At 40.1% G+C, this 26,653-nt stretch overlaps 1 long non-coding RNA gene across 3 annotated transcripts in view; it reads right to left on the reverse strand.

Annotated features, from left to right (window-relative positions):
- Positions 1–26,653, reverse strand: part of LOC134432211 (uncharacterized) — a 97,459-nt gene that overhangs the window by 31,111 nt on the left and 39,695 nt on the right. The window contains exons 4-6 of one of the 3 annotated variants that reach the window (XR_010031264.1): positions 17,008–17,087; positions 15,055–15,155; positions 4,214–4,346 (exon numbers count right to left, since the gene is read on the reverse strand). This is a non-coding gene — a long non-coding RNA (uncharacterized LOC134432211). Of the gene's footprint in view, positions 1–4,213; positions 4,347–12,964; positions 13,063–15,054; positions 15,156–17,007; positions 17,088–26,653 lie in introns of those variants that run through there. The other 2 variants (XR_010031265.1, XR_010031263.1) reach the window with 2 other exon arrangements.

Below are 26,653 nucleotides of genomic sequence, written 5' to 3' on the forward strand. Positions count from 1 at the left end.
TTTTTTCCCTCTCTCCCTCTCTCTCTCTTTTCTTCTATGATAATGTAATTTTGCAAAGTGTGTTTCTTAGCAGTATAAAAACCAATTCCTCTTTTTGAGGCAAACAGAATGAGGGGACTCTTCTTTGCAGAGTGGCTCTATCTTGATGGTAGAAATGGAGTTATGAAAGACCTTACAACCCACGATTACCTGTAAAATCACTTTCATTCTTCTCAGATGTGTTGTATCAAATATGAATGTCATAAAATGCAACACATTTATTTTGGGAAAAATTATGTCAGAAAACTGCTGGCAGCAGTGATTTCTGCTGTAAGTTAACAAAGACACAAAGTCCTCTGAAATTTCATGAGGGTATGTGAAACATTATTAAGTTAAAATGGTAGTAATAAAAAGATCTGCAAGGTACTTTTCCCAGTGGTGAATTACTATCCAGGTACTGTGCATGAACAATGAATGGTTGGCTTGAAAACAGAGCTGAGAAACCTTCTCTATGAGATTTTACATTTTCCTTCTACGGCCTGCATCACTCCTCACCAATGCTCTTCTTCTTACCTTTTAATTCTGACAAAAGAAAAGCTGATAGAATGACAACATGGTAAATGTAGCACGATGCACACAGTTATTTTCCTCCCAGCACATGACATATCTGACAGGGATAGTAAATCCCACCTGCTTTTAGACTGTATCTCTCCAGAGGCCATTGCCAGGACAAGAATGCTGTAGTTATGCTGTGCTGGTGATATGGCTGGTGTGTGCTAACAGGAGAAAAACTACAGATTGCAAAATTAAGTGTGAAACAATTTAAGATGCTAACTGCTAAATGTACATTAGCAGGGTAATCTCAATAAAAATAAGTCTTTTTGCCACACCTTAGAGGTCCTGTGTTCCTCAGCAAATACAGGGGATAATGCTTTAATTATGTGTCCTACCCAAAGTGCATGCAGCATGGTTTCCTGCATTGTATGTGTCTGCTTCTGGCAACCTTTACCTTCCTCCAGTTTTTCTGGCACTTTGTCACATGAAAATATCTGTTCCCTCCATTCCTGAGGGCATACACAGATTGAAAGAGCTACAAAATCATCCTGTTTCAGTTCAGATTTGCTGTCTAGTGGCTAGAAATAGGATAGTTGACAACAATTTATGATTAAGACATTCCTGAAGAAAATGACCATCTTGCCCTATAGAACTTGGTGCTGATTATGAATTTGAAAAGTGCTTTGTTCAAAAGTACATTGTTTTTTTATGAGGAAGGGTATTCAGATTCATTACACTTCTGACACTTTCTTCTGTTAGTTGCATCAAATTACAGAATTTACTAGAGTTAGCCATTGTCATGCGTCATGCCTTTTTATTTCACCATGTTTTTAGATGGGTAAGTGGGGTTTGTTCAGCTGATTTAAACTGCTGAACTTCTCATTTTGCTCATGAGGAGGCAGGGGCCTAAGGTTTGTGGAAGATCTGCAATCTGTGACCCATCCTCAAGCATACTTGCTCCCTCTTATCTTCTGACAAAACTATGTGTTAACAGCAGGAAAAAAGTCACTTCAAGAAGCTTGGGTACAGAATTATAAGGACCATTTAATTAGCAGCAGAGTGCTTGGCTTTCTAAGGGATCAAAATCTTTCATTTCAGTGAAGGACACAAAGTCTGAAGTGACTAGCCTTTGAAAATGATGCCATTTGCTCCATTTTCAAATACAGTTAGTATTCTTCCATGCTAATGGCATTTCTTCTTTAGCCACCTGTTAGAAGATCCAGGAATACACATAGCATTTTCACTTGGTGCAACCACTATCAACGGGCCCCATTATTCCAAAAATGGATGATTTCTGCTTTATCAGCTACCCTGCAAATAAACACTGAGAAGTGGTGCAGAGGTACAACTGGGAAATTATTTCTTTGGTACATCCAAAATTAACACTTAAATAGTTGTTTTCTTCTTCTCTAAACAGTCTCAGTTTTATGACCCAGCATTTTGCATTTTCTTTTAAAACAGGTGAAAATAGGACAGTCAGAAAAACTAACCACCATGAATTTTTAACTCAGCAAAGCATTATGCATGATTGATGTGAAAGTGACAGCTTAAAGGATTTTTTTTTTAAAGACAAGCATGGGTATCAAAGTAAAGAACATTTCCAGAGAGGTTTCAGCTCTTTTGTCCCTAGGAAGAAATATTTGTACTGTCAGTGGCAGCCCAGCTTTGCTGAAAGGAGGGTGTCTGCACCAACCCAGTGCCAGAGAAATTATGAAGTGCCTCGGCCACTTGCAGGATGCTTTATTAAGATTATCACACTGGTAAAGAAGGGAAGAAATTCTGACTGGAGGAGAGGCAAAAAGAAGCAGGCTTCACTGTTTCAGTGCTTCAGCATCTGAGTTACTGCATGGATTTCCACTGACTTTACTTGGTACCTTGGCATGGGGATTACCTTTGGCCCCACGGTTCTATAATGCTTAAAGAGTTTTTAGTCTCTAAATTAAATGTTGAAGGAATACTTAGTTTTCTTCCTCCTAGCATAGGAGTGAATAAGTTGATATTATTGGTTCTCAGTTGTATGTAGAAAATGTAGATATTATATATCATAATCTTTTATTAACTTCAAGAAACTGAACAATAGAGGTGACAAGTATTCTTTTAATGGTTGGCTCAAAAGGAAGATATTCATACCTTTGGTACATACTAGTTAGGGAAACACAAGAGGATGTGTGGGGCCTAGTGCTATGGGGTTTTTTTTGGCATAAAAGGCATATTGCTACTAGGAGAGGGAGGAAGTATAGGGAATCAGAAGGCAGCATGAAACATGCACCTATTTGAGAGCTCACTGGCTTTTGATCCCTCCCATTTATATTTTGCTTCTAGATTACAACACATGTAAAACATCCCAGAGAAGTAACACACATTTTATCATTTCTACTACCCCCCAAATTTGGGAATGCCAGAGAAACAGGTGGCAGGGAGACATGTCAGGATTGCTACCATGACAACCACATTTACCTGGCTGAAGTCAAGAGAAGCAGTTCTTCTCATGTGCCAAGGACTGGGGCACGGCCATTGAATCCAGTGTGCCAGGGCATCACTGCAGGGCTTGAGCCAGAAGGAGCTTTGCTAACTCTGCCCTGCATGGGGCAGGAGCTGTGGCAGGAGGGGCACTCTGTCTGCAGTGGCCAGCTTAAATCCCCACTGCAAAATCCAGGGGCTGCCCAGGAGCCCATGGGATCTTCTCCTCTGGCCTTGGGATTTGCAAGGTGCATTGGGTCGCCCTGTGATAGGACCAAGGGGACATGATGCTCCCTGTTAGTGCTGCTGTGCTTTAATTAGGCTCACTGGTGACTTCTGTGGGGACTTGCTGCCTTTTGAACACCCCATGGCTGGTTCATGTCGGTGTTTGATTTGGGAACTTATTACTGCTTATTAATCTGCAAAGTAAATCACATCCTGGTGTATGGTTACACTCACTATATTATGAAATATTCTATTTTATGAGATTCAAAACATATATACTTTTCATTAAGGTACCTGTTACATTAGATAAAAAACTATTTTGTTTCAATGGGATACACCTGGTACTTCATACTTATTTAGAGCTTTTACCCAGTATAAGATGAGCTGCAGATATACAGTGCCTCCTGAGACTCTTAAAGAAACATTAAAACCACAAAAATAACAGTTCCTAGGGTGCACACAGAAGCATACTGCATTCAGCCCTTCCCTCAATTTCCTTTTAAGGGGTCTTCACTGTTAATAAGATTTTTCTCTAATGAACTATCAGGGCTAGACTCTGCTTGTCTATGCAACTAAATGAGGAGCAGATTTTAATAATTTTGATGGATATGGAAATACATTTATTCCTTCTCATCTACTTGGTCTCAGTTGTCAAAGTGACAGCAAATATTTCTGAAAGGATTTTACTGGGTTTCACCTGAATGACAAGTAATACCTCAGCCCAGACCATTTATGTTTGCAAGAAGGGAGTGGTTCACATCAGAAAGAAATGTGGATATGAGTAAGGCAGATACAGAGCTTTGCCAAGCCAGGACAATAACAGTGGTGAGTGCCACATGCCAGCCTTATGTGCTGTTTCACCATCTTAGGTGCTGCCAGCTGTCTCCCTGCTCATGGCATGATGGGAGCAGCAATAGTTTGTTGGCTGTCACTCAGTGAGACTGTGCTTTTATCACTAGCCAGGCCATAAGGTTGGAAATAACTTCAAAAATACCTCGTAGAGTGCTGTCAGTGCTCATCCATTTTAGTGGTGCCACATCACAGGCAGTATAAACCTAATGGGCTCACAGCATTCTCCTTCTGCCCTGAATGAAGAGAAGCCTCTTGCCTTGCTAGCTGTGTGGCTCCTGCAGGAAATAACGAGAAAGGCATGGAAAACGTCATTTGCACAGTCACATTTTGCATATGGAGTGCAGGCACCATCTCTGCTGGTATGAGCATGCTCTGCTGCACACTGTTTCCTCTGTTTCCAGTGAGCCAGCTTTTGGAATCACGTGCACTAGGTCAAGAGCTCTCCAGGGCTTCTATAAACATGGGCATTTGGGCACATTGCCATTCCTGTTTGGCCTCTCTTGCAAAGCTTCCTGACTTTGCAGGACACAGGGAGTCAGATTGCTATGAGTGCTTGTGCAACTCAGGGAAAGCACCTGAATTAGACCCACAGGCTGTCGTAACTGCTTTGAAATCAGCTGACGTCTTCCTCCAGACTCTTCGCACACAACTTTTTTCTCTAATAGGCAGTGATGTTAAGAAAGGAAAGCAAGTGGTTACAGACCAGACCAAGAGATGAACTCCAGATGAGCCTGGAATTGTTTCTACTTAAGTTCCCAGCCCTAGAGCTCGCACTGATTTCCCTGGGAGCACTCAGAGCGTTTAGATCTGACCAGCAGAAGGGAAAAATTGCTAGAGTCATCTTAATTTACTTTTGGCCTTGACCCTTTAAGCCTAACTAACAAACAAACAGGCAAACAAACAGGCAAACAAACAATTCTCCACACCAGGAAAAAAGGTAGTAGAAATATTCAGACTCCAAACATAAAGGTAAACTTCTCTTTGCATGCTGGTGAAAAGGAATTCTCTTCAGGGACATAGAGCCAGAAAACATTCAAAGGATGTCATCAAAGGGAGTGGCTTGAGGAAACTCACCTGCCATGTTTGATGTTTCTTGTCAAACACAGAGTAGCCCTGTTTGAAGCGTCAGGAAACAGGGAAAAGTGTGATGTGATGTGATGTGATGTGATGTGATGTGATGTGATGTGATGTGATGTGATGTGATGGACAGGCCCTGCACCCTCATGCCTGCAGACCTGCAGGTACAGGAGCCAGCAGCTGCCTGCTCTACCCTCCCCTACTCTGGCTTCCCATCTGGTCAGAAATTGCCACCCAAGTCTTCCCATAAAAGGCTGCTCTGGAATTCACGGCTGGAAGTGGGAATCCTAGAGAGGTGTTGTTCCTGATACAAAGCACCAGAGGGTGCTGAAAAAATTTCTGTGTAGGGCTGAGGGAAAGAAAGGGTATAGGAGAAATCTCTGACCTGACAATCCACTGCCCCTGACTGCGTGTGCATTCAGGGAAAGCAAAACACCAAACTATTCAGTTTCCATGTTATCTGCAAGGACTTCTGCCAACCAGGTGTCAGAAAAGGCCCTTCTAGTGTAAATGTGACAGACCTACCAGCTGACATCTGCTGCAGTAAATGAGGGTTGTGTTCCAGCACAAGTGGGCATGCACTAATTTGAAATCAAATATTTGAAGCTTGGAGCCCACACACCTGTGATTGATTTAACTCCACGTCATGAAGTTTAGGGTACAGGATTCCTTTTCCTAATGCCATGCCTAAAATCACTGGTGATGTACTGTGCAGAGGAGTATGAATGAAATCTGAAGGCTCCGAGTCTTCATTTTTATTATGTTTGCAAGGTACTTGAATGAGATTATATAATATGGCATATGTGGCTGTCTGCTTTACACTAGGAACTTCAGGTAATTTATGGTCATGAAAATATTTCTTAACAAATCCTTGCAAATGGAAGCAGTGGTATTTTTAGTTTTTTAAAAAACATGCAAGGCCTACTTTTATTTTTCCCATTTTTAATGTTCATGAGTACTTGCTTAATCCATGTAGAAGGTGTCTTTCAAGTTTCTTTTTTTGCCCCTTTTCTTCATTTACATTTACTTTGAATGGGGATTTCCACGTTCCTGCAATTATGTACTGTTTCTAAAACATTCTAAGTAAAGATTTCTAAAACAACTCCCGAGAATAAAAGCTATAGGGTTATGAGGGGCAAATTTGGAAGGAGGAGACAAAGATATATTTACTCACACTTATGAGGTTGAAAGTCAGACTAAGATTTTTAAAAGTGTTCAAAGATCTAACTAATCTAAAAGTTTGGGAAGAGCAGCTTTAACAAAATGCTTGATCATCTCTGAACTGACTAATCTTTGGACTTGGACGTTCTTGGAACTATTGCTTCCAATAAATATTAATTACAAAAAGATTTCTATATCTGATTTATTTTATAAAGATGAAAAATAGCTGATGGCTTAGCACTTAAAAATTTCAGAATGAGCTGCTAAGGGACTATTTGCACAGTAATTGAAAATAATTATGAGTGTGTGCTTGCATTGCTTATTATTGCTTTTATGGTAAGGAGTAGTATTAACATGTTTCTTATTATTAAACTAGAGAGCTGGCCCCACAATTAATGCACTTCCACTGCCTGAGACCTCTGTGGCCACCTGCTGTAAGCCAATGTATGAGTTCAGGAATTATTACAGGACTCAGAGTATTAGCCTTGGGCTAAGAAGCCTGTCAGAGCATGATTAAATGTTCCTTTAATTTTCTGTCTTTTAACAAAAGGCGTGTTTCTGTGCAATCCATCTGTAAGAGCAGGGCTTGTGCCTTTGACATCTGTGAAATCTGCAGCTGTCAGAATCTTTCTTTCTTGTGGATTTCCAGGTTGGGGAAAAAGAATAATGCTAGGTTTTCTGTCAAAAGATTGGGTATTTTGCTGTGAAATGTAGGCCTGAGTAGTATTTTATTAGCTTACAGGATTTAAAAAAAAGCCCGTGTATGCATTCTCTTTTGCCTGCACAAGATGTCTGTGTCCTGTGGCACTGATTTCATGATGATTCCCTTGCCCTGATGGCAAGTGATCATAGATACCCACAGGAACATCTTAGATATGTGCCTCTAAATCAACACTCCCCATAATTGTTAGTGGTTTATCATGCTGGAAACTTGGGAATGTCTGCCCTGGTTCCTCTGGATGCCCTGCATCTGGATCTCCACTGAGACAGGGAAAGCACTGAGTTCACAACATCACTCCTGGGATGCCCAGTTGCAAGCTGAGTTTTTGGCATGGAAATGTAATCCTGTTTCTCTGCGTACACTTTGTGCCTTCCCCTCGTGATGATCACAGGCTTGTGATGAACAGCAGCTCCATGTAGTAAACTGCACTAACTGCAACTCAATGCTTATTCAAACTGGGACTATGCCATAGTAAATGTAAATTTTCCTCTCTGCAGGGAGACAGATGATTTTAGAAATATACTATTATTTTTATTTTCATGTGGAAGGTTAATTCAAAGAAAGTAAACAATTTTAATAACTTGAAATACAAATACTCTATTTTCAGACATAAAACCCCCTGTACTATCATTGGCAGACCATAGACTTCAGTTTGTAATTAGGTGATAGTTGTCCAAAAGGTTTTCCCTTCACTAAGCACTGTGATCTCCAGTCAAACACCTTCATTTCTTATATTGCAACATTTTCAGGAGCTTGGTGATTTCACCTGGAGTTCAAATGACAATCCTCTGTGCCACATATTCACAGGCACAGTGCCGGTACTCCATGAGTAGGAGGCTTGAAGGAATAGGGTGGCAGTGGAACAGGGTGGCAGCATGCCCTTCAGAGGGGAGTGTGCTGGCAGATTGTCCAGGCCAGCTGGAGAGCACTCTCTGTACTCATCCTAGCATTCGGTTTCAGGAGCTTAGAGATAAACAAGATCAAATAAAAATCAGTTTTTATTTATTTCTGCAACCTGCAGTGATGTTTCATTCTCTAAACCTGTTTTTATTTCTGTTTTTGTTTCTTTTCCTGAGTCAAGAAGCATGTGCCATGGCCATGTATTGTTGAGGAGAAAGGAGGTAGATTGCCTCTCTCTTGGCACTCTATGTGCCAAGGTGTGTGCATGGCAGAGCAGTTTGAAATGGGAGTTTGAAAAAACAGTATTGTCTTACTTCTCTGTGCAGTCAGTAAAAAAAGTCAGAACGACAGAATAGTTTGGGTTGAAAGAGACTTTAACGATCTTCTAGTCCAACCCCACTGCCATAGGACGGAGCACCGTCCACTGGACCAGGTTGCTCAGAGCCCTGTCTAACCTGGCCTTGAACATCTCCAGGGATGGGACACCACAACTTCTCTGTGTGCCAGTGCCTCTCCAACACAACATTAGAGAGTTTGTTCTGAAAGTTTTATCTAATTAATCTAACCTAACCTAAGGTGAAATCACCTTCTTTCACCATAATAGGTTTTGTTGAATGCAGTCTTTATAGCTAATTATTTGTAATAAACAAATAGCAGAATTACAGAAATTCCAACAAGCTTCAAATGTAAAATCAGACTGACACTGTCAAGAAGTAACAGCTCTCTAAACTGACATGCACATAATTAATTGTGATTGCTGTATTAAGAGAAGATAATGCATTCATTTTTACTTGTAAAATCTTGAAGAATGTGTAGTCAGTGTAAGTACAGCAGAGTATGTTACTACCATTGTCAAAGACAAAAGTGGTGCTGCTATTGATTTGATGGAGTGCTTTTCAGGATTATTGAAAAGGGGTCCATTTATCCAGCAACAAAATGCAGTACTTCCTAGGACAAAAGGTGACCACTCTGACTGCTAAAGGAAACATGATTTGGGTGCTTCATGAAATCAGACTTTGAGGGAACTCAGCACCTGTACCACACTTTCTTTACCTCATTACTCCCAGATGCAAATCAGCACCTGAATAGACAAAAATCTTTCTAGAGTCAGGGTCTAGACCACAAAGGGAAGAAGTTTTCTGCACGCAGTTGACTGTGCAGGAAAAAGCACAAGTCAGATGACAGGACAGTTTCCAAACTGGCACATGGCCAGGTTGCTGGAGTTCCTAAACTTACTTTGGCTAGGGAAGAAAAAAGCACTACAGGAACTCTAAAAGGAAGTTTTCATTCATCAATTGCCTGAATTGCCCTGTTGCTGCGTGGTGGCAGATGGCAGTGCAGGGGACAAGCCTGCCACGTGTTACCCGTGCGGCACGGCCAGCCTGGCTGGTGCCTTCCGGAGAGGAGCCGGCCCTTCACCCCGCTTCTCAGGCAGCTGTCAAAGCTGCTAAGTGCTTCAGTTCACCAGCAGAGTTTCTGAGGTATGGACAGGTATTTTCCAATCAGTTTCCAGGGATGCAGGACTACCTGCTTCCCAGCAATAGAAAGGTTCTGTACGTGGCACTTTTAGAGATGCGATTTTTGACCTTTGTGAGGGGACACTGGCAAAACATTACTTTGATATCTGGATAAAAGCTATTTAGACAAACTAATAATTGCAGGGCCTTGGTATTTTGCTCAGCCTGCTTATTTTTCTATAGTCCAAAGAGGAATGACTAGAAATCAAGCCTATAAAAATATTATTCAGGAAATGGGTGCATATAAATTAAATACAACTAACATAAGGACATGAAAGTAGTCATCTCATAAAACCCAATTTTTGGTGTGAGCAAGTAATAAATAGGCCCTCTTGCAAATCTGAAGAAGGTGACAAGAAATATTTTTTTTTTCATTTATAGTAAGTGCATAAAGTTCACTGCTCCTGACAACTACACTGATTTTTCTTGTGTGGAACACTGTGGTATTTTATTTAGGTGGTAATTTTAGCACATGTGCAGACAAGTACTACTGAAAAACAGAAATGGCAGACTGTATTTTTTTTTTGTTAGTATGAGAGTACATAAACAGGAAAAAAAAGTTAAATATTCCCCTTATTAGCAAAAAACCCACTCCTTTCTATACTGAAGAAAAATGACATGTATATATTCCTTGAAGTCTTACCACAGCAGATGAATTTGCAATTTCTAATCTTGAAACTTTTAATTCCCCATTTGCAGGGAGGCGGAAGATATCAATTTGCTTCTTTTCAGAAGTGCACCAGAGCTGTTCTCAGGCTGTGTTTGATGTCTGTTTATCTACCAGTCTCCTAAAAAAGCACAATCCACTTCAGCTTGACTGAGGTTTGCAAATGAGCACTCACTTTGGAGCATCAGGCCTGTTTTCAATTGACTTATGCTTTAGAGACACAGTCAGTCAGAAGGCACAGCTTTAAAGTCCCTAACCACATCAGAAGGAGATGAAATACATGTACATAGTTGTAGCACTTCCGTGAGATGCACAGACTTTTGATAGTGTCAGACAGCTTCCCTTTTACACTCTGGCTCACCAGCCCAATTTGGATCAGTAGGTATGTATGATGAACAAAAATGCCACAAGGCTAGTTTGGCGATCTTGGACTAGTATGGATTTGAAGTTGGTGGGAAGATTTTTGCATAGTGAGATGCTGTCATGTCTTTTGTGTGATGCAGGGCAAGGAAGGGCTGATGTGGGATGGAGAAGAACCAATTGACCAAAGTACACTGGGGTAGAAGTTAACTATATTTTTTGTCTGAGGACTACTTGATGTGAAAGATGGGAAAAGTACCCAAGGAGACAGGTGCTTTTCACATGGAATTTCAGTTGAGAGGGAGGAACTATCAAAGAACAGCAACATGTTAATATTTGTGGTAATAATGTTTGGTATAAGACTGATTTATGGGGGAGGTAGGAAAATAACGCAAAGCCAGCAGGCTTTTGGACAGCCAGACAATAATTTGCTTGGAAAATACACAAGAAATGATCACATAGAAAATTTGTTTAAAGGTGAAAATAAAAACCCTAGTGAGAGTTAATAATCTCTTATAACAAATATAATGCTGATTCAACCTGAGGCAGTTTGGGAGGCTGGAAGCTGTAGCAAGTAAATAAATTTAAATATTTACTATGAAATTGGAGATAGGAGAGTTGCAAATGTTCAGGCTACTAAGAATAAGTATGAGGGAAAAAAATGAAGAGTTAGGGATGAATTGAAGATGGTCAACCGTGGACTGAAATAAGAGTACTGAGCAGACTTCTATAAGGGCAGTGTTAGTAACAGGCAGAGTGAGAGAAGTTGTAACCCATCATTGGGTGGAAAGGGAAAGCTAGATGGTGCTGACAAGGCTAAAATGTCTGATGCTTGTTATGGATTACTTATAACCAGAAAGGCCAGCTGACTCAGCAGTAGAGAAGTAAGAGTTGAGGACAGACTGAAACAGAAAATATTTAGCTAAAGCAGAGATTTCCAGTTTGTCTGGACCTGACTTGAACCTGGAGGACTGGCTGTGCCCAGCCTTGAGCCGCACCTTCAGGAGTGTCTGTCCTTGTTGCAGAAGGCAGGGGGCTCTAACAGGTAATGAAAGTCCACAGCTTTAAAAAAAAACACAAATGAAGAGGAGACTGACGTTATTGGCTCTGACTACAGATTCAATTCCTAGAAAAGTGCTGGAACAAATACTCGGACTGAAATACCAAGAAGATAAATACAGGATGAACAACAGGCAAAATGAGTGTTCTCAGGACAAACGATTTCAAATCTGTCTAATTTTCTGCCCTGGCAGCATGTCAGGCTCTGTGCACAGCAGTCGGTTTTCTTGATCTCTCAGTAAAACTGAGAGGTGACAAGCAGGTGACATCCTGATAGACAAGTTGAAGGGACAGAATCTGTAAAAATTACTCTAAAGGGAGTGCTCAGCTAGGAAGCCAAGTTCTAAGTGTATTGATTAGCTGCATTGTATCAAGCCAGAAGGGTGTGATATTGTTGCAGCCCACTCTTCTTTGCATTCTCTCAGTTTTTTCCAAATCACTTGTAAAGTCAAGTCAAGAGCATGTTGGACAGGTTCAATTAATATTCCAGTGAGAAGAGTCAGAATTCCACCTAGGAATGTGGTTAGAGCTTGCTATGATTGTGGTAAACTGGATATATCTTCAAAAAATAACATGCAGTTTATTAAGGGAACTGCAGCAGAAAACCTTTGGAAGGAGTCATATGGAATAAATCTAGTATTTATATCACATGAGCAAAATCATTTACAAAAAGATTCTTTGGAAAAGTCCCGTCTTTTACAGCAGATCACACACTGAAGACGAGTCAACAATGTCACCCTGTTGTATAAAAGGTAAACATCCCATGGAGATATCTGACCACATCTGTTTGTTTTAAGATGCATTGTGTTCAAACCACAGCTGTCCTGAATTAGACACTGGACTTCCAGAAATAGATAACTATCTAAATAAAACCCAAAGTAAAGAAATTAGAAAGAACACATGTGAGGACAAATTTATGGTACTGGAAACTGTAAAGGGAAAAAAGACTGAAGGAAGACTAGATAATGATCCTCAAGCACAGAGTGTATGTATCTTCATAAAAGAGGGCATTTTTTCTTTAGGCCTACTTGTGCTAGAAAATGAGATAAAATTGTAGTAGACAAATGACAGGAACAACTGCTAGCAAAGTCTTACTGCCAGTATGAGAGAGGAGTTGCATGGGGTATTAAAGAATGTCACAAATCTCTTTGTGCCTGCAAGAACAGAGGAGATGGTCTACAAGATCCTTGGACATTGAATTAATACCTTTGAAACAAATGAAACAAATTTGTGAACTCAGACTGTGGATTGACAGATAAATACACACAGTTTCTTCATTATTAGAAGACAGAAGATAGCCCCCTGCACTAGAAACTTCTTTTTGACATCACTTGCAGCCTTTTTCTCTATGTTAAGAATTTTCCAACCATATGACTCGTAAGAAAAGTAAAACAGATAGAGGCTTTTCAAAGGTTTTTCACTTACCTGTTTAATCATCCTTCCTTCTGTGTTTGGGACTATATGGACACCACACGAGTATGAGAATTTGTACTCTGCAATCTGGTTGTTTTCTGGAGGTTCCCTGCTCACTGCAGGGTACAGTAAAATGGTTAATGGTTTATGTATTCTTACAGAAAGACATAAATGAGATAATATGTATAACTGGCTGTGTGCTCAGAGCTATAAATAGCAGATTTGCTGACTAATAAGTTTTCAACTACTCTTGTCTTGATGAACCAGGATGAACCAGATTAACCCAGAAATTTTGCTATACCTCTAGATACAGCTATTAATATTTACATTGCCACATTATCACTAAGTTTCAATGAAAAGCACATATAGAAAAAGTACGAAATGTGGGCTTAACATATGAGAAGTTGATTTGCTGTATCCCCAGGTCATCAAAACACTATAGGATTTGCAGGTCTAGTGATTAAAAGTGTTCGATAAAGGCAGAGGTCAATCTTTCATGGGCTTTCAGAGCATCACTTCTGAAACTAGACTGGTTGGTTATCTTATCTGACTTTTACAGATTTGGTTGTGCTACTCATGAAAGTTTGCACTAGGCTAAGACAGATGTAAAGATTATTTTTATTTTCTTTACTAGAGGACAAAATGTTGAGACAGACTTAGCCTGTTTTTCCAAGACATTCCCCACCTGAAACAGCTCCCCTTCTGGCTCTTGCTGAGGAATGGGGAGATCAGAGTGAGCAGGGTCATGTTTATTTTTCCTGAATTTAAACCTCAGATAGCTTCTGTGTGCAAAATCATCAAGTTCCTGTCCATTCCAAGTCTGATGGGTTCTTCCCTGCATCTCTCTTTTTTCTTAGGAGAGGTATAGAAAAGGTTTTATAAAATAGCAAGGAACTTCAAGTGTTCTCTCCCTGACTCTTACCCTCAGCAGGGCTTCTCCTTCCTTGTGAGAAACTATAAGGATTCTTCTGAATTGCATAATGTGTTTCCTAGGCCTTGGTTCAGCTGATAACTAGGGTAAGGTCACTGGAAGGCTCCCAGAAGGCTTGCTTAGAGGAAGTTCTTGCTGTGCTAATACTGTTCCAAGCAGCTGCAGATTTAATTAGAAAATTTGCAAGGGAGCTGTTATTTCTAGTGGAAATCGTTAATTAGCCCCATGAAGACAATTGTCAAGTAAAGCTGTCCTGAAGATGTTTCCTGTCAACTCAGTAAGCATGTTTAAAGTCTTGGAGATAGTTACAGTTTTATTTACAAGCTATTGCATCCCTTGCAGTCAAAGGGATGGTGCAATAGGTGTGGTCTAGTCCATATGAAACGTTTCTGTCTTTACCTCAGGTGAAGTAAGAAGATATGTATATTAAATAAGCAAGATAATTTATCTTAGGGGCAGTTGCAGCATGAGATGTAGCAAACAGGAAGAGTTTGGACTAAGCTGTCATACATTGAACAACGTCTCTCATCAAAGCCTATGAATTTTATTGGTGCAATTAATTGCTTTGAAATACATGGCCTTGCTGTTATGAGTAAAATGAGGTCAATATTTCATCTAGGACACCTAGATCTTGTATTTTCCAGATGGGTTTAAAACATGTAGCAAGTTTGCCCTTTCTGATTTGACTTGTGTTTAAGCTCAGTTCAAAGTCCAGTGATGTAAAGAGGTTCATTTACGTTACTGTTCTGTGACTGACAACCAAAAACTAACAAAAGACTATGCAGACAGGAATATACACATTCTTAGAAAGAATTTATCTATGATGCGAGGAGTTTTCATTAAGAAATTTTCCTTTGTTATCTAGGGAGAGCCCTGATCTACTTTCCATGGCAGATCATAACAGTTTAGTTCTGCTGCAGCACAGGGGCTTAATCCTAAACCACTAATCGCCCTAACCTCCCGTCAGATAAATTTAAATTGAAAACCAAAGAAAACAGGCTAAAATGTATGTGAATAGGGAGTGGAGGTTAATAGCTGGGTACTTATGATTGCAAAGCAATCATATAGACTGGCTTGCACAAGAGAGATGTCCTAGTGAATTTTAAGTTAGCCTCAAAAGTTTCTTAGGGGTGACTAAACATGGAGATCTGATTTTTTTCATTTTAGCTCTACTTACTGTTATCTTCGGTCACTTTGCTGGGCTCTTACATGGTGTGGGTGATGCAACTGGAATTGCATCAGGATCACACGAGGCAGGAGATGCACCAGCAGCACACACTGTAGGAAAGGAGGGTTGGACTGAGTCATGCTGTGTAATATCTTCTGCATGGGAATGGCAGGGCTGAGCACCAGCCCCAGGCCTGGCCCTCCTGCAGCTCCAACTCATCTTCCCTAAAGACAACCAAGTTCACACATACGCTTCCCAGCAGCCTGTCAGGGCCGTGAAATCTGAAGTGTCTCATGAATCATCAGCACCCAATCCACTCAAACTTAACTCCCCCTGACAGCTTTAGGACTCTGAAAGACAAAATAGCATGGCTAGCACTCCATGCTGCCATGGTTAATGCCCTCTTTTTCTATCAATATTCATATGCATCCTAGTTCTTGTAGGATTTTGGTGAAGTGCAGGTAGATAATTGAGAACTTGGAGGACTTAAATCTATGGAATTAATGGGCTGGCTGCAGGCTGAAAGGAGCTATAGGTAACATATTTCCTGAAATATATATTTAAAGGGGGAAAAAAGGAAATGTGAATTCTTGAGATGGAAAGGAAATCACAATTCCACAATAAGTTTGGAAGTTATCCAGTGGAATATAACAATAAAGTTCAAAGAATCATCAAAAAGTCCATTCTATTTGTTATTAACTGTAGGAAAATTATTTTGCTATTTTATAGCTCTGAGGGGAAGCATCAGCACTTTACACACAACACTAGCCAGACACTTACTAAAGGCTGTGAAAGGAGTGGACCGTGTCCTCATTAACACTGGCAGGTGGGTGAGGAGGTGGTGGCCCTGGCAAGCCCAGGCAGCTCCTTCACTGAGGCTGGGTTAATCCCAAGGAGGAAGGCTCAACAAAGAGCTTCCAGCCAACATTGCAGCCACAGCAACTGCAGGCAAATTATAAAGCTGGGATGGAGGACAGAAGTTTTGACAGAAGAGGCATCATCTATCTGGGCAAGGTTAAGCCATAGTGGCTTGGAATGTCCTAAAAGGACAGATAAAATGATAGCTGTAACATTTGTAAAGAGGAAACACTAAGTATTTCTGAAACCATTAACATCTTGCTAAGATGAAGAAGGAAGAGCCAAGTTTGGTAAACATGAAAGAGAAATTATCTTTTTTTTTTTTTTTTTACTAGAGAGGGCCCTTTTAGGAAAATGAAATTGCTTTCAAGGACAGATTTGTTAAGATCTGTGTGTTTAAAATGGGGTTTTAGGGTTATTGTTTTTTGATGGGTTTGTTTTTGGCTTTGTTATTTTGTGGGTGGATTTTTGTTTAAAAGCCTTTTAAAGCTTATGGCTTTTACACTATATAGATTATCTGTTTTGAAAATTTTTTTAAGACATAATCAGAAGTCCAAATGTCAAAAATTAAACACATGTTGTGAAGTAAAAAAAAAAAATAGAATTTTACCTTTAATTTTTAGTTGCTCTAGTTTGGTATTTTCCACACTATCTGTTCATGAATTTTTCAAGATTTTAATTTTCTGCTTCCATTTCTGGCCAGGGCACTTCTTGACGTCTCAAAATCTTGTTGTCTCAAAAGAGCTGTAGGCATGCACTTGTGCTACTAGAAAATTTTGTTGCCTTTAACAACAGCATGAAATACTGTTACAGTGTGAAATATTGCAACAGGGAACAGGAGAATTACACAATGCAAAATTTTAGATTTCTGCAAGGAGAAAGGAGACAAAGTGACAATCTGTAGTTTTAAAGATGAGGGAAAAAATATATTTTTTCTGTTTAGTTTTGGATAGACTGGAGAGAAAGTTTGAGTGAGAATGGGAAAACACATACACCGACATGACTTGTCTGTGTAAAATAAACCCTGTAAGGTGCTTGATGCTGAAAAGTTTTGCTATAAGGAATGTGCTATCAGACTACAGATTGTGAAGAATTCTTGCACACCTTGTGAAGCTGCTGCTGCTAGGTGCCACCAAAAGGAGCAGCTGGAATAGACTCTTCTTCTCTGTCAGGCTGAGCGTGGCCTGTAACAGATATCATAAAGGTCAGTTTCACTGTGGACACAGCTTTTTAAATGGACTAATTACTTCAGCAGCCCAAGGAACAAACATTTGTTGGTAATTCAGCCCTTCAGTCTGGGCCTCCTGCAACAGCAGCAGTCCTCCCTCTGTCTTTGTGTGGTCTCTGGCTCTCTCCTGCCAGACCACATTGACTTTTGTGATCAATCCATTAATCACTGCATATGTTGTACAATATTCTTATCAGCTTGAGAAGCAGCCCAGCTTTTTCCAGGAAGCGCTTTGGAGGGGCCCCACATTCCATGTGAAGTCTCCTAGTACCAATATGCTCTGGTATGGAATGACATCAAACAAACTAGTGATTTCCTTGGAATGTGTCCTGGAAACTTGAGTTCTTGATGGCATCTGACATCCCATTTGCCTTGAAGTTAAAATTTTGATGATGTCTAGCCTGGCTCTACCTTTATATAATTATAAGCTGTGGATTTTAAGCTGTCTAAAAGAGATTAAACTGTTTTCCAACCAGCTGCTGCAGTCTGATGCTTGGCATATGGGTAATGGATAGAGTTACCAATTTGGAAATATGTGTAAAATTAGTAAACACCTTCTTAGAAAAAAGGGTAGAGAGATCAGTGAATTTTTCAGAAAACTAGGAGACAAATGCTGTTTTCTAGTAGCCATAATAATTTTAAAGAGGAACATTTACTTCTTGCTTTCAATATAAATTTCCATTGCGTATAGCACCAGCATTGAGCAGGGACAGAAAAAAAGCTGCTGCAGGGGTATAAGGCTATGCCTACACCTTGCATAGCTTGTAAAGCATCTCTCAAATCAGTGGAAGGCTCACATGAAATGAAGTTCTGTCACACAGCCATGAGATTTTCCTGCTCATGCAAGGGTTTCATGGTCGTTGTGTGTATGCTGGTTATTTAAAATACAGGTATGACTCTCTCTTAGTTGATACTACAGCATCTCCAGCACTCAATTCTGAAAGCCATTCTTGGTGCAACATTCATATCTGTAGAATCTGGAACCACTTTCTATCAAATATTTTGTGCTTCTGTTTTCTGGGGGTGGGAGGGGTGGGCTCTGCATGCTTGGAAAGCAGCATTGCCTTCCCAGGGTGAGTTTCTGCCACAGCTGGTGAAATGCAGCTGCTGGGTGGGCTGGCACCAAAGCCAGGCATGTCAGGTGGGATACTGCCTGGTGCTCTGGCACAGCTGTCTCACAGTTTCTGTTGATGTCTTCAGAAGGACTCATATTGCTAGCTCAGAACACTCAGCATAGCTTGGAAAAGTGCTGTTCTACTCCAGAACTAGGTCACTGGGGAAAATGAGAGCAAACGGAAAAGATCAGTTTCTCAGAGGGGTGATTTCTGTTAAGACAGTACGTGGTCTGTTTTGAAATGGCTTAGGAGAATTATTTATGCCTGTTGAGCACTACAAGCAAGTCATCATTTGCAACACATTTAGGCTTTACAAGTGACTGATAGATCGTGCTGTGACCCAGTTAGGAAAAACATAATCTCCGGTACCTGATGGTAGTTTAAATAGTTCAACACTTCAATACAAGCAATATTTTTCTTTCCTTATTAAAAGATGAGTTGACGCTTACAGCTTTTCTGAGGTTCCCTGTCCTAATACTATTTCCAAAGTATTGTTTGAAGGTCGTTGCTGACAAAATGTCTGGAGAAATTAAAATATTTCATTATTGTATTAGAGAAAGAGAGGAAGGAGATAAAAATGTTTTGGATGCTTGCTGGAGAGCCAACTAAACGAGGAGTTTCTTCCTGTGTACCTCCCCAAGAGGTATCCTGTGTTATAACCATGGTATTTTCACTTCATGCTTTGTGACCTTGTCATTTGAAGGCAGGTCTGAGTCAAGGACCTGCCTTCAAATGGAGTTTAATTTGTCTGACTAAGAGATAATTCAAATCTAGTCAGCTTGAATGAAACTATAAACTAGTTGAAGCAATACTCCCAGTCTGTTCATTGTTCTTCCCAAAGACACTGAAAACCAAAAAAAAAATCCCTGCACAAACTAAAAGAAAACCATCTCATTGGAGGAAAATAAGTAAAGGGATGTGAGGAGCTATTTAACCACTACAGACCTGCATTGATGGTGATGTCTTGCATGTTTTGAAAATTCAGGTTGCAGTTCACAGTCTGCAGTCGACCCTATGCTGCTCATCCCTGCTGCAGGCAGAGCACCTGGACTCTTTGCCCATCCAGGTGTGCAGGCCACATCTGCACCTCAGTGCTGAGGCTCATGTGTGATGAGGTGAGAACTGACAGTCCCAGACCCAAAACCCATGTCCCTGCATCTGATGGTTCACAGAAATGGAAAGCTGCCCACAGCAAGAAACATAGGAATTGCTGCAACAGTTACCAAAGTTGTATCTAAGAAGCTGACTAAAAATCTTTGTATAGGTTGAAATAATGGCACTATGTTGTACTGAATGGAAGGACAGAGGGAAGAAGTAATTTTATTTATTTCCAGCAGACACTGTTGAAAAGGTCCCATGAATAGAGATGGTGTTTTCTTTATAGCACTTACAGCTAAATTAAGGTAAACTTAGATAATGAGTGTATCTCTTCTCTATTTGGGGTGTAAAAAATGTCTGTTTAACATTTAAAAGTAAAAAATGGCATCAAAGCACTAATTTGTGAGTTATGCTACTCTGGAATTGTGCCATTTACTTCAGTGGGAAATTAAATGTGATGTTAGAATAAGTACTTGATAAAAAATCTGAATGTTAACAGTCATAAATATCCTATTGTCAAGAGAGCTGCAGAAAAGTTCAGTGGTTTGTCTAAGGGATTCAATAAAGAGATCTGAAGTACAACAAATGAATAAAAGAAAAGTAAGAGTCTGTAGACACAGGGGCACTCTGAAATTTACCTCCAAAGATGCAGAGACACAAAACTGAAATTATTTCTATCACCTCCAGTGTCTGAGAAGTTTATCATTAAAATAAGTTTTTCTGCAAAGTCTGTATACCAGGGTGTGATATTGCTGGTTTCAACTGTCATTTAAGAATAATTCTAGTCAGCTTCTTGTAAAATATATGCAAAAGTGAAATGAGACTTGTGGTTTCTGCTGTTGTAAAATTTCCTTGACTTTTATTAACTCTTTTGCCAAGGCCTTTCAGTCATTAGTACCTCAATTAACGGGAAAATGATACATATTCTACTGTTTGAATAGTGTTTAAGGAGCCTGTTTAGACCTTTTCCCTATAGCAAATCTTTCCTGTACATCAGTGTGATTGTCAAGCTCCTACTGGTTTGCACAAAAGCTGTTTGATAAGACTGTGAAATATGGTAGAAACACAGTGTTTTGGATTTTTTTTCTTTTGAAGTGACCAGGTGGAAAACCAGCTTTCTTCTCTGTAGGTGCTGACTGAGCTCTGGAGAGGAAAGTTGCTACAGAAAGATGCTTGTCTCGCAGGGTACCCCTGCCCATGGCTTCAACCCTGGGAGCACATGGGGCACCCAATTTTCATCCACATCAAGTTCTGCTGAATGCAATTCACGACAGTAACTTCTGTTAGGGCCACAAGAAAGAAGCGAATCTGCACTGTGCAGGAACACGTGCCCCTCTCCTAAGTGTGTCAGTCTTGGCAGCCCAGATGTCATTCAGAGGGAGATTCACCAGTGGCAGCTGTGTGAACTAGTCCTTGGCGACTGAAGGGCTGCACACCTGAACTAGTGGCAGACTGTCATATTGTAAGCTAGGTTTTCAGTCTCTCCTTTAAAGATTATGATCATGGACATCATTCAGTTGTGTACATGCTAAACGATACATAAAGAAAATTGGGGAAGATTAATTTACCTTTTTAGGAGTGAATCTGCATGGATTCATTCACTTCACTGGAATTTGTGTTCCTCTGCAACAAGCTGAGGGAAATAACATGGTTGTATGAATCAGCTGCAGCTGGACTAAAAATGAAAAATAAATCTCTGCTGTATCACAGGTTCCAGGCTGCAAGAGCCAACAAACATTTTCAGTGTAGCTCATCCTCGTTCTTCTGGCACCAAACAACTCCTAAAAATCCAGATGCTGCAACTCAATCCAGCCAGCTTCTGGAATGAAGCCAAAACTCTCTTTTCAGTTTGACAAGTTTCTGTTAATTTTGAAGGCTATCCCATACACATTGTAGACCACCAGAAGAAGTAAATCTTGCCTGTAGAAATCCATAGGATCACTAGGTTTTCAACTGATGCTGACTTCTCCACAAAATGTCACTGATCTTGGAGGGTCACTAAATCCTAGAATCATTAAGGTTGGAAAAGATCTTTAAGATCATCTAGTCCAATTATTGACCTAGCATGACCACCATGTTCACCATTAAACCACGTCCTCATGTTCCGTATCCATGTGTTTTTTGAACACTTCCATGGATGGTGACCCCACCATAGGCTCTGAGAAGCCTATTGTAATGATTGAGAATCCTTTCTATGGAAAAAAAATTTCCAATATTTGATGTAGAACCACCCCAGTTTAAGTATGGTGTTCTATCCATAGGTCCCTTTCTTGGCTGTGGACCCAAGGAGAAATCAGATATTTCTGTCTGTCAAAGAGGTGTCAGGGGTATGACAGCTGAGGGGCAGAACTGACAACATGCATACTGACAACACAGTTTTAATGGCCTTTTTGCACTCAGGTTGAAGAACTCAAATTTGTGGTTGACTGTTTTGCTTTGTGCCTGAGTGGACATACTAGGGATTGAGGAGGGACACCCTGAGTATGCCAAGGAGGGACTGGTGTGGGTCTGCCAGAAAGAATCTGATGTACACTGGTGCACATTTCCACATGGAACTCCCTTCTCCTCTGTCAAAGTACAGGATACCTTCTCACCACCACTGTTCAGGGGGAAAGCAACTTCTGCTACATGACTAGCTTTTTTTTGTCTTTTCAGCTATATCACATTTACTTCACTTGCAACATGCTCTTTTATTCTTCTGTGAGGCTTCTGTAAATTTCACATTAAAAATATATTTAATTTCCCTTCCGTATATGAAACAGCTGAAAAAAATTATTTTAGCTTCTATTATTTGCACTTGCTAATGAAAATTTTCCCCTTAAGTTCCCAGTAAGTGTGATAGTTCTTGATGGTAATGCTTGCCCACAAAGGTTTTGAGAACAGGATATTGCTGTCTGGTGAGTGAATAGGAGCTCCTTAAGAGATACTGCAGACTCAGTGGTCAATGCCTGCAAACATTTCCTTGGCTTAATAATTTTTTAACTAATTTATTTCCTGGGTGTTGCTGCTTTTTCAGTTAGGTATGCAAAACAAGAACAACAAGGATGTGTTATTTAAGTACTTGAACAGTACTATCCATAGGCTTTCTGCACCTATTAATGGAAACAGATGTATTGCAAATGAAGTTTGAGAAAAGCTGTATGAGCTATGAAACAGAGAAATCTTTAATTAACTGTAAATTTTTCTTAGTTGTGTTTAGATAATACTTTTTTGTAGGGTCTCATTAACTCAACTAAATTGAGATAAAAATGCTTGACTGCACTTCTACATTTGTAGTGACTGCAAATACCTCTCCTAGGTTTTTTCTTACTTGCCTTTGAGAAGAACCAAGTTTTTAATGCTGTGGCATGGTTCACAAGAAGAGCATTACCTTCAAGCTCGTGACATAATTCACTTGCCTAAGGTCATATTACTTCTTGCCAAATGAAAACGTTCAATCCTCTACAATTTTATAAGAGATGAAGATTAGAAATTTTTCATTTTTCAGTACTAAGAAGGAGATGTTGCTCATGTAGAGAACACATAAATTTTAAAGAAATAAACCATGATGACATTAACCTAGTCATCCATTGCTACCGCTGAACTGAAGACCTGGACCAAAACTCAGTATTTGGTCCTTTCATACTACTTTTGCAGGGATAGCTGCTCATTCAGTGACGTTTCAAAGTAAAAAAACAAGTGAGTTAGGATCTTCTAAAGCAGTATAGGAGCTTGCATAAAGGCATGTAAACTACTGCATCTGTCTATTGTCATAGAAGAAGGGATTAGGTATTGTGGAGACCTATTTTCTCTTGCTAACTTTCAGTCAAATTTTATATTATGTTCTGATTGAAAGAAACATTCTGCCTTCTTAACTCAGGTTAATGAGTTTGTGCAAAACTTTGCTTCATTCTGAAAGCTTTGATAAAAAGAAAACACGAAATATTATTCCAGGGGTTAATGAATTTATGGTGTTAGAAAATCAGATTCTCCCTGCAATCGAGATGAGAGCCAGGTACACATTGGTGTGCAAATACAGCCCTGTAATTGCAGGACCTGAGTGTGCTGTCTGCAGAGTATTGGAAAATGCCCAAGAAGTAGTCTAGACACATAGATGTTTGTTCTAAAACATCTTTCTGAGTCTGGACTCCTCTAAGTATGTGACACACAAACATTTAGGGTCTAAATCATGAAAATGCTGAAATCACAGGTATTGCAGAGGGGTTACCTCTGCAATATCTTTTGCCGGATATTTTCTCACCTAGAGCAATCTCTTGAGCTCTTCCTGCACCAAAAGTACTCATGGACACTCAGGAATAGCCTGGGAAGGGGGTCTCTGCTTGTTCTACCATCAGTTTATTATGTAGGTTGTGGAGCTGCTCGCAACACCCTTGTGGCTGTGAATACTTTGAAATACTGTGCCTGGCATGACAAAGGTTCACCTTTTTGTTTCATCCAAGTTACTCAGTGAGTGTTACATGGCTGTCCTTGTCCTGCTGGATGAGGGAGCGTTTCTGAGAGTGTCATGTGCCAGAGCAGAGCAGAGCAGTGGAAGTTAGCTCATGGCAGCAGAGACAATGAAGTGCAGAAAGAGTTATTTCATGATCCCTTTGTACCAGTTAGTGAGAGCCATGCATGCAATTGCCTCTTATCTCAACCTCTTCTGGTTATTACAATACACCTTTTCTGAGAGCTCTGAGGAAGCTGGAGTCTGCAGTGTTAATTTTATTAAGCCTTTCCTTAGGAGCTAATTGAACTGGGAAAGGCTGATGCTTTGTTGAGCACTCTGCCCCAAAATGCAGAGAATGTTGAGCAGAGACCACATAGTGATGTGGCTTGGTGAGTCAAGAGTCAGTGTGCAAGTGACTAGTGGAAGTGTTGTCTGAGGGTTTTTTAAATCAGAATTTGTGAAATGAATACAGCCAGGTAACATAAAGGTAATATCTATGCTGAGATGGGTGATTTTGCACAGCTTCAGCCCAGTCTACCTAAACCTCCCTGTAAAATGCTTGAAAACTTCTCTTCCAAGCAGACTGCAAGATTTTTAAACAGCTTGTGGATCCAAGTTGCTTGTCAGACTGAAAGTTCCAGGAAGTGAGAACACACATATAGTAAAATGAGATAAATCTGTAATACATGAGCTTACAAAAAATTAAGACCAAAAAGCTACATTTGTGAAGGAAATTATTTTGAGATATCTCTGTAATCTGGAGTTTGAGGAATGAAATAAAAGAGGTGGAAATTAATCCAACCTTTAATGCAGTCTCTGGTCATAACCTCTTTTTAGCTAAAGCAAATGAAAACATACCATTGTCTAGTGAGCCAGGGAGCTCCAGGACACAGAGGCATTTCAGGTATTTTTCAGGACTTTCAGCATCACAGAATTTTGTGTTAAAGGTAACATCTGAAGACTACCTTTTGTTTTATGAGTTAGTGTGAGTTCTCAAGCTCTTCTGAAGAGCTGACTTTGTCCTTCCCTTTAGAAAACCACAGACCCAGGAACTATTGCATCCATCTACAGGTGAATTTATTTTGTTTTGTCATTAATGCAAAGTCTCTTTGCACTTAAAAGTTCAATGTCACTTTTAGCCCTTTAGAACAAACTCACTCCTATGGGAAATGAAAACCTTTTTAACTCAGTTCCCCACAAATTCCCACTTAGCTTTCTTTTACCTCACCTCTACTTCATTCCTGCACCAAATGGGTGATGAGTGAGTCTTGCTCTTTTCCAGCATGATCCAAGTTGTGCACCATATAAAATTCTTAAACCAGAAATGTTAAGTGTGCACCCACATTGCCATGTGCCATGTCAGTTTTGCCAAAGCTGTACAGACCTTTTGGGATGTAGCTATTGCAACACTCTGCTGAAAAAAAAGAATATTTGATGTAATGTGTAATTTCACCTGGGCCATCGAGTTTTTATAGTAAAATGTGATTCCATCAATTAAAGACAGGATCTAAAGGAAGATGTGTTAGTACTTCTATTTGAATACAGACTGTTCCTTGCTGTTTTCCTGTAATGACTTCAAATATGCCTTCCATTTCCAAGGTCTCTATCTATAGGCTGTCATTAACAAGAGTTGAGAAAATAAATATTGACGGAACAGGATGAGCAAGCTTTGAAGTCCAGGGCCTGGTGACTAAGTACTTAAAACAACAACAATGTCCACAGCTTCCTGATTTGTGAAGTATCTCAAAGCACAAAGACACAAAAACAGGGGAAAGGAGCTCTTTGTACCTCCTTTTGTTTACTCATCCATGATGGTCTCTGCTGGCTAGGTTTGTATGCACAGGAGTACCTGTGTATTTATCACACACACAGAGTCTAAATATTCTTAACACTTTTTTTAGACTCTGGTGTGAATGAGCAAGCTTTCTCTCTCCTCACTGATAACAGAGGCTTGCTGGCTGCTGTCCAGGACTTTTGGAGGAAGTGGTTTTATGAGACACCTGGTTTCCTGCCCAACACTCTGGCAGGACTCCAGTCCCTGCAACTGAATCTCCAAGAAGTATTTGGAAAGAAAATTCTCACTTTTATTCTAGCACTGCATTTGCTTTGATTTCTGCTTGTCATTAGGTTTGCTACATGTGGTGGAAATTTGTCAAACACTTAATGTAATTTCCTTCAGTGCTGGCTTATACCTCTCCGTGATTTTAGCCTCCACCACTAGTATTGCAGCTGGACATCAAGGGCTTCTTCTTTGGTTTTCTTGTCTTAATTAATTTTAAACTCTACCTTGCTTGCTATTTTTGCTCTGTTGAAATCTTTTTAGCATTTCCAGAATAATGCTGAGTAGCAGAAATTTCTTAGTAAAGTAGAGGCCTTGTTGGTGAAATATAGATATTGCTGGCTACACCATTTTTTATTGGTTTCATTACTAGAAATAACACTAAAAAGCAGCAGAAGAATGCAGCCCAGGTTTGTCTCAGAGCAAAGGCTGCTCTGGGGCTGCTTTGCACCTCCCAGCTTGCTTGCAGATGATGACAGAAACCAGGACTCGTTAGGGAAGGGTGGTGGCTGGTGCTGCTTGGAGAGCACTGGCGTGTGCTCCCTGAAGAGGGGACAGGCTTCCCCATGGTGATATCTCAGTGAATTTGAATTTTGCTGGGGATCTGGTGAATCCCCAGCAGCTCTCCCACTGCTTGGTGTCATGCTGGGAAGATATGTGCAGTGACAACCACCAGTGTGACTTCTTTCCATTTGCAGGAGTCAGTGAGATTTGCCTTCTCTGGACATTTTAATAATAATTTGATCTTTTCCACGGTGTGGGGTTTTTTCCCCTCTACACTAAATTAAAGTGGTACAGTCAAGTTGTATTTTAAGCATTGT

The sequence above is a fragment of the Melospiza melodia genome, chromosome Z (genome assembly GCF_035770615.1).
Source record: "Melospiza melodia melodia isolate bMelMel2 chromosome Z, bMelMel2.pri, whole genome shotgun sequence".
NCBI classification, from domain to species: Eukaryota; Metazoa; Chordata; class Aves; order Passeriformes; family Passerellidae; genus Melospiza; species Melospiza melodia.